We start from the raw sequence: 10,502 nt of genomic DNA, 5'->3' as shown, positions 1-10,502 counted from the left end.
GGGTTGTTGCAGTTTTTCATTGACTTTAATCACAGAGTATGGTAATACTAAGAGATACCCTAGGGAATCTCTTGTATTCCAGGAAAATTCTTCTTTACCTCTAGTGTGTAATTGCAGTCCCAGTTCCCCTTGCTAATCAGGATCAATCACCACCTCCAGTGCAGTAATTCCCTTCCTTGTCTGATGATTCAGAAGCATGAGAAGCCCAAAGTGGCCAGGTGGCAGTCTTAATTTCCAGTTCAACGGAATTATTTTGTCTTCTGGTAGGAGCAATCCTCCTTTCAGAACTAAGACCTGTAGATGAGCAGAACTTAAGGTTGCAGAAACAGGAAGCGAAAATTTTTCTAGTAGACATTAGGGGTGATAGTGAATGGTGCCACTCCCATTTCCACCCCTTGATTCCTGGACCTGTGAATCCTGGCTATGCGAGAAACAGCATCAGAGTGAATGCTGATTCAGAGCATGCACAGCCTCCTGGAGAACATTTCCCCAGCCCTGCAAGGTATTGCCATCTAGTTAGCACTGTAATTGAGTCTTCAACAGGCCATTTCATCGTTCTGGCAACCCAGCTGCCTCAGGATGGTGGGGAACATGATAAGACTAGAGAATTCCGTTAGTATGTTCCCATTCCCATACTTCATTTTCTGTGAAGTGGGTTTCTTGATCAGAAGCAATGCTGTATGGAATACCATGTTGGTGGATAAGGAATTCTGTAAATCCATAGATGGTAGTTTGGGCAGAAGCATTGTGTGTAGGGAAAACAAACCCATATCTGGAGTATGTGTCTATTCCAGTTAGAACAAATCATTGCCCCTTCCATGATGGAAGTGGCCCAATGTAATTAACCTGCCATCAAGTAGCAGACTGACCACCTCAGGGAATGGTGCCATATTGGGGATTGAGTGTGGGTCTCTGCTATAGCATATTAGGCACTCAGTGGTAGCTATGGGCAGGTCAGCCTTGGTGAGTGGAAGTACATGTTGCTGAGCCCATACATAACCTCCATCCCTACAACCATGACCACTTTGTTCATGAGCCCATTGGACAATGACAGGAGTGGCTGTGGAAAGAGGCTGATTGGTATCCACAGAACAGGTCATCTTAGCCGCTTGATTATTAAAATCTCCACTGCTGAAGTCATCCTCTGGTGAGCATTCACATGGGACACAAATATCTACATGTATTTTGCCCACTCAGAAAGGTCTATCCACATACCTCTTCACCAGACTTCTTTGTCACCAATTTTCCAATCATGTTCCTTCCAAGTCCCAGGCCATCCAGTCAAACCATTAGCAACAGCCCATGAATCAGTATACAAACACACCTCTGGCCAGTTCTCCTTCTGAGTGAAAAGAACAACCAGGTGCACTGCTCGAAATTCTGCCCACTTGGAGGATTTCCCCTCACCACTGTCCTTCAGGGACATGCCAGAAAGGGGCTGCATTGCTGCAGCTGTCCACTTTCAGGTGGTGCCTGCATATCATGGAGAACCATCTATAAACCAGGCCCAAGTTTTCTCTTCCTTAGTCAACTGATTGTAAGGAACTCCCCAAGAGACCATGGCTCTGGACTGGGAAAGAGAAGGTAATGTGGCAGAAGTGGGGGCCATGGTCATTTGGGCCACTTCCTCATATAACTTACTTGTACTTTCAGGACCTGCTCAAGCCCTGTCTTGTATATACCATTTCCATTTTATGTGCTGTACATGCCCAATGTATGGCTTGGTGGGTCAGAAAACACCCAGCTCATGATAGGTAACTTAGGTCTCATGGTAACTTGGTGGCCCATGGTTAAGCATTCTGTCTCTACTAAAGCCCAGTAGCAGGCCAAAAGCTGTTTCTCAAAAGAAGAGTAGTTATCTGCAGAGAATGTTAAGGCTTTACTCCAAATTCCTAATGGCCTGAGTTGTGATTCTCCTATAGGAGCCTGCCAAAAGCTCCAAACAGCCTCTTTATTTGCTACTGACACTTCCAGCACCATTGGGTCAGCTGGATCATATGGTTCAAGTGGCAGAGCAGGTTGCACAGCAGCCTGGACCTGTCACAGAGCCTCCTCTTGTACTAGTCCCCATTCAAAACTAGAAGCTTTTCTGGTCACTCAGAAAATGGGCTGGAGTAGCACACCCAAATGAGGAATATGTTGTCTCCAAAATCCAAAGAGGCCAACTGGCATTATGCTTCTTTTTTGGTCATAGGAGGGGCCAGATGCAACAGCTTATCCTTCACCTTAGACGATGTGCCAGTTTGAATGTATTATGTCCCCCAAAATGACATTATCTTTGATGCAATCTTGTATGGGCAAATGTATTAGTGTTGATTAGATTGTAATTCTTTGAGCATTTCCATGGAGATGCAACCCACCCAACTGTGGGTGATAACTCTGACTGGATAATTTCCATGGATGTGTAGTCCCGCCCAATCAGCATGGGCCTTGATTAGTTTACTAGAACACTATATAAGGTCAGACAGAAGTAGTGAGCTTGCTACAGCCAAGAGGGACACTGGAAGAATGCAGGGAAGCTGAGAGAGGAGCTAAACAGAGACATTTTGGAGATGACCTTTGAAAGCAGACTTTTGCTCCAGAGAAGCTAAGAGAGGACAAACACCCCAAGAGCAACTGAGAGTGACATTTTGGAGAGAAGCTGAAGCTTAGAGTGGACCATCCTAGAAGAAAACCACTTTGAAACCAGAACTCCAGAGCAGAAGCCAGCCATGTGCCTTCCCAGATAACAGACGTTTTCCGGATGCCATTGACCATCCTTGAGTGATGGTACCCCCTTACCTTGGACACTTTATGGCCTTGAGACTGTAACTTTGTAACCAAATAACCCCCTTTTGTAAAAGCCAATCCATTTCTGGTATTTTGCTTAATGGCACCATGAGCAAACTGGAACAGGAGAGATATCTTGACCTTCCCCACATCACTGGACACCTAGCAATTTTACTGAGTTGGAAGTCCCCTGTATTTTTGTGGGACTTATCTCCCATCCTCTCACATGCAAATGTCTTACCAATAAGTCTAGAGTAGTTGCTACTTCTCGCTCACTAGGTCCAATCAACATATTATCAATATAACGGACCAGTGTGATGTCTTATGGGAGGGAGGAATGATCAAGGTCCCTGTGGACTATACTGTGACATAGGGATGGAGAGGTTATATACCCCTGAGGTAGGACAGTGAAGGTATACTGCTGGCCTTGCCAGCTGAATGCAAAGTGTTTCTGGTGGTCCTTACTAGCAGCTATTGAGAAAACAGCATTTGCCAGATCAATAGCTGCATACCAGGTACCAGGTGATATGTTGATTTGTTCAAGCAATGGTACCACATCTGGAACAGCAGCTGCAATTGGAGTCACCACCTGGTTAAGTTTACAGTAGTCCGCTGTTATCCTCCAAGACCCATCTGTTTTCTGCACAAGCCAAATAGGAGAATTGAATGGAGATGTGGTGGAAATCATCACCCCTGCATTGTTCAAGTCCTCAAGAGTGGCATTAATCTCTGCAATCCCTCCAGGAATCCAGCATTGCTTCTGATTTACTGTTTTGCTAGGCAGGGGCAATTCTGGTGGCTTCCATGTGGCCTTTCCTGCCATAATAGCCCTCACTCCACAAGTCAAGTAACCAATGTGTGGATTCTGCCAGTTGTTGAGTATGTCTCTTCCAATGAGGCATTCTAGAACTGGGGAAATAACAACATAATGGGTCTGGGGACCCACTGGACTCACCATGAGATGGACCTGAGCTAAAACTCCATTGATAACTTGACCCCCATAAGCCCCTACACTGACTGATGGACCAGAGTGATGTTTTAGGTTTCCTGAAATTGTCACTTCTGAGACAGTATCTAGTATTCTCCAAAATATCTGATCATTTCCTTTTCCCCAATGCATATTGACTCTGGTAAAAGGCTGTAGGTCTCCCTGGGGAGGACTGGGAGGAAGATTAACAGTATACATTTTTGGCAATGTAACAGGATCTTTCCCTCATTCAAGGGGCTATGGGTCTATAAACTGTCTTGTCTGGGAGTTGATTAAGGGGCCATGACTCTGGTTTTGTAATTCAGGCTAGACTTTTGTTCACTTGACCTAGAATTCTTCTGCTTATACAGATCAAATGAGAATTTACTAGACTGCCCATCAATTTTACTTCTCGGTAACCTATGATCCACTAGCCACTGCCATAAGTCTCTGTGAGTCAGATTATTTTGACTGCTGGTTTGAGCCTGCTTTCTGTTTTGGTAGCCATGCCCACCTTGTCTCCAGGATTAACTGCTGCCACGTAACTTTTGCCAACTGGAGTTCCAATTATCCCCATTGTGTTTAAGGATTCCAGCTCAGTGACAGCAGTTCCCACAGGAGTAGCTGCCCTGCAGAGAAGGGGGACTACAGAGCTTCTCAGGGATGATGAAGCTAGTCTCACAAATTTATTCCTCACAGTCCTAGTAAAAGGTGTGTCTTCTGGACATTCCTGGGTTGTGAGTAATCCTGGGATTACTTATATGTTGCCTCATCCTGAAAGGAATATAAGGCTTTCTTTTGATCCCCATATGGAGAATATAAGGAGAGTGCTACAAACATTGTTTTCCAATCATTTATTCATTAGAAAGTATTTATAAATTATGTGTAATGTGATAATCATTGTAAGAATCCTTTATATTTCCAGGCTTTGCACATTAGGAATTACTAAAGGATAGGTAGTCTGTGGCTTCAGGAAGTTTTGTCTGGTGCTAGAGGGGCTGTGGGAGACAAATGCATCAGAAATTACAATATTAACTGATAGGGTGACACACAGTCCTTTCAGTTATTTGGGTGAGGAAGCCATTTTTCAAGATACAGTGTTGAGGGGCAGTACCACCACCTTGGATGGCAGAAGATAATTATTTTTATATTCCACATACTAATATTGAAGTACTTTTTTATTTCCCGAGTGGAGATGCCCAGTAATCAGACTAAAACACATATCTGGGCTTCACATGTAATTGTGGAGGGTAGAAGGTTGGAGGGGAAGATGGAGATTAATTGCAGAGAGAATGCGCTTAAAATCACATATTTATGGAAAAGCTGATCCAGAGATGGGTTGAGTGATAGGAAGAATATATGACAAAGGAAAAAAACTCAAAGAATCACTAAAATTTTAGGACTCTGTTGTAAAGAAGCCCAAGAATAAGCTTTAAAAAGAGATTTAAAGAAGTTGGAGGGGAAAAAGGTATCCAGGAAAAATAAGCTTCAGTGGCAGAGAGATTCCAAAAGGAGCCGAGAGGTCACTCTGGTGGGCACTCTTACGCACAATATAGACAATCCTTTTTAGGCTCTAATGAATTGGGGTAGCTGGTGGTAGATACCTGAAACTATCAAACTACAACCCAGAACCCGTGAATCTCTAAGACAATTGTATAAAAATGTAGCTTATGAGGGGAGACAATGGGATTCGGAAAGCCATAAGGACCATACTACCCTTTGTCTGGTTTATGGATGGATGAGTAGAAAAATAGGGGAAGGAAACAAACAAACAAACAAACAGACAAAGGTACCCAGTGTTCTTTTTTACTTTATTTGCTCTTTTTCACTTTAATTATTATTCTTGTTATTTGTGTGTGTGTGTGCTAATGAAGGTGTCAGGGATTGATTTAGGTGATGAATGTACAACTATGTAATGGTACTGTGAACAATCGAATGTATGATCTGTTTTGTATGACTGCATGGTATGTGAATATATCTCAATAAAATGAAGAGTTAAAAAAAAAGAGTGAATTTTAAAAATGGCATGGCAGTTGAAAGCAGCCCAAGTGTCCAGGAGCAGATGAATAGATAAATAAAATGTGGTATGTACACTAAATGGAATATTATTCAGCCATAAAAGGAATGAAGTCTCTGATGCATGCTTCAAACATGGATGAATCTTGAAGACATCATGTTGAGTGAAATAAGCCAGACACAAAAGGACAAATATTGTATGATTTCACTTATGTGAAATACCTAGGTTATGTGAATTCAGAGAGACAGACAGATTACCGGTTACCAGGGTGGGATGGGGTGGAATTTAAGGGTAAGGAGATATTGCATAATGGGTGCAGAGTTTCTGCTCAAGATGATGAAAAGTTGGGGTAATGGATGCTGGTCATAGTGGCTCAATACTGTGAATGTAACTAATACCACTGAATTGTACACTTGAAAGTGATTAAAATGGGAAATTCTGAGTTGTATACATACTACCACAATAAAAAGTTTAAAAAAAAAAAGGTACCCAGGAAGCTCAAGGAGGACTGAGATGTAAGGAAGTGGTCAAGGAAGATATGTTCAATTCTTAAACCCTGGTAGCTCTAAATGTAATGTTTGGAAATAGGGTTTTTGCAGAAGTAATCAAGTTAACATGAGACTGTACTGGATTAGGTTGGGCCCTAAATCCAATGACTGGTGACTTGATAAGAGAACAGAGAGATGTATTTGAATACAGAGATGAGAGGAGACAAAGGTAAGAAGGTGATGTGACAATGCAAGCAGAGACTGGAATGACAACTACAAGGTAAGAAATGTCAAAAATTGCTGGGAACCACCAGAAACTAGGAAGAAACAAGGAAGTATTCTTCCCTAGAGCCTTCAGAGGGAACACGGCCCCGCTGGCAACTTGATTTCAGACTTCTAGCTTCCAAAATTCCCCCAAGAGTTTCTTGTAACCTACCTCCCCTTTGGGCGGTTCCCCTGCATGACAGCCTCTGAAATTTCACATGCTGTGAGATTTCCCCTCCCACACAAACTGTCAAGCTAATGCCCCAATAATTAGCTTGTGTTTTTTTGCCATCTACTGGTCATACCTTTTTCTTGGTCAGCTCTGAAATTCTCACACCCAAAGTCTTGACAGCATATAGAGAAGAAAAATCAACCAATCTAATACAAGCCAGAATTGATACAGAAACATTCCAGATATTCAGGAAGTTAAGTATAGACACAGAAGATAAAAAAGAGGTCTATATTCAACTTTTAGTGATGAAAACTCAACACTTGAGAAGAAAAAGTTACACTTGATAAATGTAAGAGCAGATTTGACATTTCAGAAGAAGAGATTAGTGAGGCAGAGGACATAGCATTAAAAAGTTTACAAAGTGAAACACAGAAAGCAAAAACAATTAAAATTGAAAAGAGGACCAGTGAGATGTGGGACAACTTGAAGTAGCCTAATAAATGGATTTGGAGTTTTCAAAAGAGAGAGTAGGACAGACAAAATATTTGAAAAAGTAATGGCCAAAAAATTCCCAAACTTGATGAAAAATATGCGCTCACAGATACAAGAAATCATTGCACCCCCAACATAAGAAATATGAAAAAATCCATACAAAATGGCATCATAATCAAATTGCTAAATACCAGTGGTAAAGAGAAAATCTTATAAGTAGCCAGAGGAAAAAAGATATGTTACATACAAAAGAACAAATACAAGAATTACTGTGATAAGATATGTTACATACAGAAGAACAAATACGAGAATTACTGTAATTACTTGTTGGAGCCAATGCAAGTGAGAAGACAGAGGAGGAACATCTTAAAGTGCTGAAAGACAAAACTTAACCTAGAATTTTACATTTGGTGAGAATATCTTTCAAAAATGAAAGCAAACTGCATACTGATGTTCATAGCCGTGTTATTCACAATAGCCAAAAAGTGGAAGCAACCCAAGTGTTCATCAACAAATGAATGGATAAACAAAATGTAGCACACTCACACACACACACACACACACACACACACACACACACACACAATGGAATATTATTCAGCCATAAAAAGGAATGAAGTTCTGACACATGCTACAACATGGATGTGATAGGTTGAATTATGTGCCCCAGAAAAAAAACATGTTCATAATCTTAATCCATTCATGTGGGTGTGAACCCATTGCAAATATGAATTTTTGAAAATGTTATCTTTAGTTAAGGTGTGGCCCAAGTGAATGAGGGTAGACCTTAATCCTATTACTGGAAGGTTTATGAAGAGAAGGGCACATGAAGAAAAAGCAGCTGGAAGTTAATGGAACCTAGAATAGAAAGGAGAGGACATTACCATGTGACATGAAAGCCAAGGAACCCAAGGAACTCTAGTAGCAAGCACCAGAACACCATGGTCTTTGGGGAGAAAGCGTCACTTTGCTGACACCTTAATTATGAACTTCTCCTAGCCTTAAAACTGTGAGCCAATAAATTGGCTTGTTTAAGCCAACCCGATGTATGGTATATGTGTTAGTAACCTGGGAAATCAAGACAATGAATGAACCTTGAAAACATGTTAAGTGAAATAAGCCAGACACAAAAGGACAAATATTGTGTGATTTAACTTACATGAAATAACTAGAATATGCAAATTTATCACAAAGACAGGTTGCCAGGGGCATGGGGTGGGAGTGAATGGGGAGTTGATGCTTAATTGATACACAGCTTTTGTTCAGGGTGATGGAAAGTTTTGGTAATGGATGGTGTTGATTACATACAACATTGTGAATGTAACCAACACCATTGAATTGTATACTTGAAAATGATTAAAATGGGAAATTTTATGTTTTATATATTTTACCACAATAAAAAAAGTTTTAACCCCCCCCAAAAATGAAAGCAAGCTAAAGACTTTTCAGATATACAAAAACTGAAAGAACTCATCACCAGCAAGCTCACATTATAAGACCTGTTAAAGGCAGTGCTCCAGTCAGAAGAAAATGACAGCAGATTAAAATCTTGACCTACATAATGGAGTGAAGAGCACTGGAAATTGTAATGATGTGGGTAAACATAAAAGTTTTTGTCATTATTTAAGTCTCTTTAAAGATCATTTTTAAAATGCAAATAAAAACAGAGTATTGTGGCTTTATGGTATATGGAGTAGCATAAGGCACAAACACTGGAGAAGAGACATGGAGGTATACTGTTGTAAAATCTTTATACTATACATAAAATAATATAACCAATTGATATTGAAGGTACATTGTACTAACTTTGAAAGGTATACTATGTAGCTTAAAGAATCCACTAAAATTGGACCATAGATTTAAAAGTAAAGCATAAAGCCATAAAAGTTCTAGAAGAAAATAGGAGAAAATCTTTGTGATCTTGAGCTCAAAGTGCAAACCATAACCAAAAATTTGATAAATTCCACATTGTGAAAATGTAAAAATTCTTCTCTGTAGAAGACATGGTTAAGAAAATGAAAAGACAAACCACAAGCTAGAAGACATTCTTTGCAAAGCATATATCTGATAAAGGATTTGTAGCTTATATATATACAGAACTCTAAAAATTCAATGATAGGAAAATTCAATTTAAAAGTGGACAAAATATTTGAACAGGACTCCACCAAAGAAATTATAAGGATGGCAGCTAAGCACATGAAGAGATGCTCAACATCATTAGTTATTAATAAAATGCAAATTAAAACCCTAATGGCATACCACAGCACACCTACTAGGGTAGCTATTATTATAAGAATGACCATACCAAGTGTTGACAGAAATGAGAGGAAATGGAACTTTTTTACATTACTTTGGAAAACAGTTGGGTAGTTTCTTAAAAAGTTAACCATGTACCAACCATATGATTCAACCATTCCACTCCTATGTATTCACCCAAGTGAAAAGGAACTATATGTCTGTAGACCTGTACTCAAATGTTTGTATCAGCTTTATTTGTAATAGCCAATAACTGCAAACAACTCAAATGTCCATCAAGAAGTGAATGGATAAACAAATTGTGGTATATCCATATGTTCTAGTTTATTAATGCTGCCAGAATGCAAAACACTAGAGATGGATTGGCTTTTATAAAAGGGAGTTTATTTGATTACACAGTTACAGTCTTACAGCCATAAAGTGTCCAAGGTAACACATCAGCAGTTGGGTAACTTCACTGGAGGATGGCCAATGGTGTCCGGAAAACCCCTGTTAGCTAGGAAGGCACATGGCTGGCGTCTGCTCCAAAGTTCTGGTTTCAAAATGGCTCTCTCCCAGAACATTCCTCTCTAGGCTTCAGTTCCTCAAAAATGTCACTCTTGGTTGCACTTGGGATGTTTGTCCTCTCTCAGCTTCTCTGGAGCAAGAGTCTGCTTTCAACGGCCATGTTCAAACTGTCTCTCATCTGCAGCTCCTGTGCTTTCTTCAAAGTGTCGCCCTTGGCTGTAGCTCCTCTTCAAAACATCACTCACAGCTGCACTGAGTTCCCTCTGCCCGTCAGCTTATTTATATGGCTCCACTGATCAAGGCCCACCCTGAATGGGTGGAGCAACACCTCCATGGAAATTATCCAATCAGAGTCATCACCCACAGCTGGGTGGGGCGCAGTCTAAAGAAACACTCAAAGAATTACAATCTAATCAACACTGATAACGTCTGCCCACACAAGATTACATCAAAGATAATGACATTTGGGGGGACATAATACATTCAAACTGGCACACCATACAATGAAATACTTCCAGCAATGAAATGTAATGAAATACTAATACATGCAACATGGGTGAATTTCAAAAT

This window comes from Choloepus didactylus, chromosome 7, assembly GCF_015220235.1.
Source record: "Choloepus didactylus isolate mChoDid1 chromosome 7, mChoDid1.pri, whole genome shotgun sequence".
Lineage (NCBI taxonomy): Eukaryota > Metazoa > Chordata > Mammalia > Pilosa > Megalonychidae > Choloepus > Choloepus didactylus.
Note: the sequence above shows the minus strand (reverse complement) of the source record.